Below are 6,313 nucleotides of genomic sequence, written 5' to 3'. Positions count from 1 at the left end.
TCTTCTCCTTTTATTCATCTTTACTTATCAGTTTTTCTTTCTTCACCTTACTTACTTGTCCTGCCTCTTTCCTTCTTCTGTTTAGATTTTTCCTCCCTCTTCCTTTTTTTCTCTTCTGTTCTGCAACTCTCTCTTTTCTGCTCTTTCTGTCTTCCTATTCTCTCCTTTACTTTCTTCCTTCCCCCACGTTCTCCTTTACTTATCTTCTCATCTTCCCTTTCATTGCATCATCTGTCCTCCTGCTTCCTTTTCTCCTCCTTCCTTTCTTCTATGTCTTCTCAGGTCTTCTTTTCCTCTCCTTTCTTCTCCACTCATCCACATACATATATATATATATATATATATATATATATATATATATATATGGATGATATATGGGAAATTGAAAACCGCGTCGGTCTTAAACTAGCAAAGACACTTGCGTCAGGCTTTGCGCTGCGCCGGGTGTTAGATAGGGCCCTCAGTCTCCTCCTGGCCATAGTCGACTGTCATTTGCATTGACTGCACTTCGAGGGCCCCCTGCCGGCAATTTTACAAGTTGAAGTACTTTACTTTCCTGCACCTTTTTATTAGTATTTGTATGAGTATCTCACCGTGCATCACAGCACAGATCCACCATCTGCTTTATTTACCAGACTAAGAAAAGTGTTGTGATTTCAAGTACACCTACAAAAGAGTTTGTGGGTGTGAAGGAGGTAGTTTCCAAAGTAAAGCACAGGGAATGTTTTTTAAAAGCCTTAAATCTCAGCAGTTGGATGAGCCGGCGCTGAGTCATCGGTACTGAAAAGAACAACTTTACAGACCCCTGCGGATATATACTGTTGGGGTGTTTTTGTAATTCTGGACGAGGTGGGAGAGGAATGCGTGCACTCGTTTTTCTGTTGTCCAAAAATGGGATGTGTCAAGTGCGTAGGTTTAAAACATAGAACAAACAAATAATCAGGGAACCTGCACACACTATATATATATATATATATATATATATAAAAGGGGGAATAACTCAATAGAAGGCCAGCCGATGAAAAAGAAACTGCACTAATCATGTACATTTACTTCATACTTCTACTACGTTTCGGTGGGTGAATAATTGTACACTTTACTTCACTCCATTTATCATTTATTTGACAGCTGCTTTAAGATTTAATTTCACAAACCTACAGTTCATAAAATATGATGCACTGGTACAACCCCAACGGTATGTAAAATAGTTCAAATTACATCCTGCTGAAGGGGCTCCTACTTATTGCTTCAAGTATAGTCTCGCTTTTGCCAGACCTTCCTCCACAGCGCTGCGGGGGAGGGTCTGGCTAGTACACACAGCATTCTGGGATGGGAGAAAAACGTGCTTTGATTTATTGGCATTTCTTCACACCAATCATAATCTTCACGGGCCCTGCTAAGCTCCGCACGGAGCCGCTGTAAAATAGTTGTGCGAGGGAAAACTCCGATTGGACAGATAGTCTAGCTAGCTGTCTGGATTTACCCTGCAGAGATCTGAGGAGCAGTTAACCATAGTCCTCACAAATCCACCGGAGGTTAGAACGCCAACACAGAGACACAGGAAGGGGACAGGACATCCAGCCGAAAATACACGCATCTGGCGGAATTTCGGTGTTTGGTGTTTTAAGCCCCCAACGGCACTACAATTAGACAATGGTTATGGTTAAGGTTAGGTGCCTTGAAGTCGACGGTCGCTGCGCTGCCTTGAAGTCGACGCTGGGGGCTTAAAACACCATCGAGCCGGAATTTCCTGCGGTACCGAAAAAATCCCGGAAGTGGAACGTCAAGGATATAGACTACTTCAAGATATTATTAATATAATATTAGAGTTCAGGCTGTTCTCAAAAAAACAAACACACACCACAAACAGTCAACAAACAACTAAAATCAGACTTAATGCTCCTGTAGTTACAGTAATCAATCAATATGTACCCTTTCTCCCTCTCCTGTCTCCTTCAGGTACCCCAGTGGGTTGCATGGTCACATCCTTATGTTGAGCCCCGATGATCAGGTGTTCGACCCAGAGACACCCTAACCCTCTGACGCCACCTCGTACCAGAACCAGATGGGATGTGATGTGAACATCCGGTGGGCAGCCAGAGGAGGAGAAACAGCCTTCCTGCTGACACGCAGAAGTCTCCACACCGCTGGGATCGGACATGTTGGATACAGGTCAGGCTCTGGGCTTTGGACCCTGCTCACGGTTCGGTGGAGTCTCTTCTTCTTTTCTGAAGGAAGTATCCAATGATCTGACGGCTGGCTCTAAAGGGTGTCGCGTGGATTTAGCCTCTGAATTTGACAGTTGAAAATTCATGCGGACACTAAATGCTCTGGGAATACGCTGAACGGATTACTGTGGATTACGGAAAAACCCATTTTATGATTTTTTTTTGTCGTTGGTTCGGCGTCACCGCTCATCTCTTTTCCTCAGCATAAAGTCATATGCCAAAGGATTACTAAAGTACTATGACAGCATTATTACAATATCGGGAGAATATGCAGACTTTGAAAAGCACAACTCTCTATTATCTCTCTTAGCAGTCAAAGAGAAAATTCATGTTGGGCCTTGGATTGAAATACAAGCACATTGTCAACGTCTTGTCTCAAAGCATCGATAATAACAAACTGTCAAACCAAACGGTGAACTTCTCTGGCACTTTAATCCTATGTCTTCACTTTCCTTTTTTTTTTTTTTTTTTTTTTTTTTTTTTTTTTTTTTTTTTTTTTTTTTTTTTTTTTTTTTTTTTTTTTTTTTTTTTTTTCTCTCTCTCTCTAGTGCTCTCTCTTTATCTCTCATTTTCATGAACAAATGAATAGTATACTCTCCAGTATTACCAATCTAACTCTCTTGGCTCCGAATGACTTAGGTAATGTTGAAATAATCAGTGTGTTATGCGTCCATGGTGGATTGGTTCTCTCTATGTTGGAGTATTGAAAAAAAAACACAAGAAAAAAAAAAAACCTTGGTGTCCCGAGAACAGAGCCTTGAGGAACTCCGGTGAGGAATTATTCAAAGCCAGACGTCCGGCTCTACGTTTTGATGGCGAATTCTGATACTTTGTTTGACACTCGAAAGCAACTGTACCCGTACGAAACATTGGTGAGCTCGACCATAAGTGTTCCTGTTACTAAAAGCTGGCACTCGAGATAGTTAAATGTATTAAGCGGTTTTAAAAGATGGCCAGCAGAACTTGCGCTGTCCTGTCCCGTACCCTCCCTCCCTTCCCCCCCCTTTGCCGTTTGACAGTGTCTGTGTTTGTATGTGACATACACCTTACAGTCTTCGATGGTTTGATACCCATGATTTACTTTGAATATAACGAAACAAATGACCACAATAAGGAGGAAAAAAAAACACAACAACATGCGAAATGGGGATTTTATGCTTTCATAGATACAATTATGTGGATTTATAATGAAATAAAAAGGTATTTTTCTTGGAAAAGGTGTATGTGTTATGTGTAATTTTTTAGCAGAACTCTGTGTTTTTCTTTTGACAGAATGAATTTATTTAATTAGGGGGATTTAAACCAAACATGTTGCTGGTCCTGTCTGCTTGACTGGTAGCAATAACATCTAGTAGTGGAACAGGCCAAATTTTCTGAGGGAAAGTGGATTTTTTTTTTACAGAAATGAAATGTTTGATGAGCATGATTAATAAATCATCTAATGATTTCTCTTAAAACAATTAAACTTTTGGCTGCAAAATACACTGAGGGACAGTCAAATTTAGCACAGACCGCTGTTTCCAAGTGTGTGTGTGTGTGTGTGTGTGTGTGTGTGTGTGTGTGTGTGTGTGTGTGTGTGTGTGTGTGTTTCTTTGTGTTTGTTTGTGTGTGTACATCTGTGTGTGTGTGTGTGTTGGTGCGTTCGTGCGTGCGTATGTGTGTGGGGTTGTGTGTGGTTATGTGTGTGTGTGTACATGTGTGCGTGGGGGGGGTGTACATGTGTGTTTGTGTGTGTACATCTGTGAGTGAGTGTGTGCGCGTGTTTGTGTGTGTGTGGGGGGGGGGGGAAATACTCAGTTTGCAGGCCAATATCGAGAAAAGTCACCTGTTGCCGTTTAAGCAAATTCCAATGTTTCCTTTACACTTACTCAAACCAGAGTTTTCCACATACAGTACGAAGAATTAAACTGGGCATACAAAAAAGGGGCGTGGCATAGCGTGGCACACAGTCCAAACCTGAATTCTTCTCATCTCACTCTTGGATAGAAACCAAAGAAGCCTATTTCCCAAAATATTCTATTCCTTTAAAGTTAAATTGTGTTCAGATGACCTTGTGAAAGTCAGACATGCACCACAAAGGGTTTAATATCAGTATTCATGTGACTTCTTTATAGAAACGATTACATCTGCACACAAAGAACTTTTTATGTTCCAATCCTAAATTTGAATTGTGACGTCTTGTTGGCGGCTCATTTGCGGCTGCCATGTTTCACTGCACTGACAGCGGTTTCTGTGTCAACTGATTGTGATTGTCAGTTTTAAATGCAGAAGCTGAAATTGCATCGTCGTGGTTAGACGGTGATGAATGTTTTCAGATTGCCTCAATTGCTGCTTCCATTTCCCAACAGTGAAGTTTTAATGACAGGCAGCGCTGCATGTCATCATCAGCCTTCAGGAAAAAAATCTCCAGAATGTCGGCCTGTCAAGAATAAGAAAAGCTCATCTTCCACTTTGAGACGTGCATTTTTTTTTTTTTTCTTGCAGTTTTTCAACGAACTTTCGACGATTGGATGGATCCCTGGGAAAATATTGGATTTGTATTGGGCCTCGGGAAACTACTGGATTCTGGCCTTTTTAATGAGGCTTTTAATTCGGTTTGGTTTGATTTGAATTATAGTATGATCGGCACTTTTACCTGCCATCGACTGTTGCGTAACGAGGTTGCTGCAGAACCCGGATGACCCCTTCATTAGGATCTTAATTTAGCAATTATCTCTATGTTGTTCAAATTCTGTTGATTCTGTTAACCCTCATGTTGTCTTCCCGTAGACCAGGGGGCGTCAAACTCAGCTTCCCTTAAGGGCCACCGTGGAAAATCAGGATCACATCCAGGACGTGTCGAGTTAAATGCTTTTATGTCATCGAAAAAGTCAAATATCTTTCACTGTATTATTGCAGGTCTCATATAGTCGACAAAAATGTTGAAGAAAATGGCAAAAATGGCAAAAATGCTGAAAAAAGGCCCAAAATCTTTGTAAAAAGTGACAAATACTAGACGTAGACCATCCAAAAGTTGTCACTTTTGTTTATTTCTTTGACATTTTTGTTGTTGTTTTGAAACTTTCTCTAAAATGTTTTGTCACTTTTTGATGTTTTCTCACTTTTCCTGAAGTTTTTTGTCACTGCGGTTTTTTGGGATGTTTTTGTTGTTTTTTTTTTACTCTCATCTGTCATTTCTTTTTTTTTTTTTCACAAAATTCAACAATAACCGAACTCAATGAGTTAACTGCATACACGTATTTAACCTGTCCGCGATGTTATGACCATCCTCATTATGTTTTGACTAGTCCAAAAGTTCTACTAGCAAATTAAACTGCACTCACTTACTAGCTTACCTACAAGGCATCCTACCGTGCAAAACGCACAAAAGATGTAAGTACAAAAATAATCCTAAACAAACTTGTTTCTCAACATCAACACCAACACTATATATATATATGTGTGTGTATATATATATATATTTATATATATATGTGTGTGTATATATATATATTTATATATATATGTGTGTATATATATATATATTTATATATATATATGTGTATATATATATATATATATATTTATATATATATATATATATGTGTATATATATATATGTGTATATATATATATATATATATATATATGTGTATGTATATATATATATATATGTGTATATGTATGTATATATATCGATAATTGTTATTTTTTTAAATGACATTTATATCTGCAACCCAAAACGTAGAGACTTTTCAAACATCAAAATGTCATTTATTAATATGTATTTGTGTCACAATGACATATAAATATCTTTTCCTATTCTATTTTGCCTGGAAACGCTTCCAACACGCTTGCGTGTCGCGTGAAAAATAGGTGTCGGTCCTATTTCTAGCGCGCACGTGTTACACCACTCGGACCATGACGGTGCTAGTAGTGTATAAAAGTTCAGTTTAATTCCTTCACAGCAAGACTTATCACAAAACGGCAAGTTCAAGAGTACATCACCACCGCGCACACACACACACACACACACACCTTGTCCTATTCTTCAGGCCTTGACTACAACCTTGCAGTATCTTGTAACATCAAATCACTACTCATGT

The sequence above is a fragment of the Perca fluviatilis genome, chromosome 2, assembly GCF_010015445.1.
Source record: "Perca fluviatilis chromosome 2, GENO_Pfluv_1.0, whole genome shotgun sequence".
In the NCBI taxonomy this organism is placed as follows: domain Eukaryota; kingdom Metazoa; phylum Chordata; class Actinopteri; order Perciformes; family Percidae; genus Perca; species Perca fluviatilis.
The sequence above is the reverse complement of the archived record's forward strand: the minus strand, read 5'-3'. Positions refer to the sequence as shown.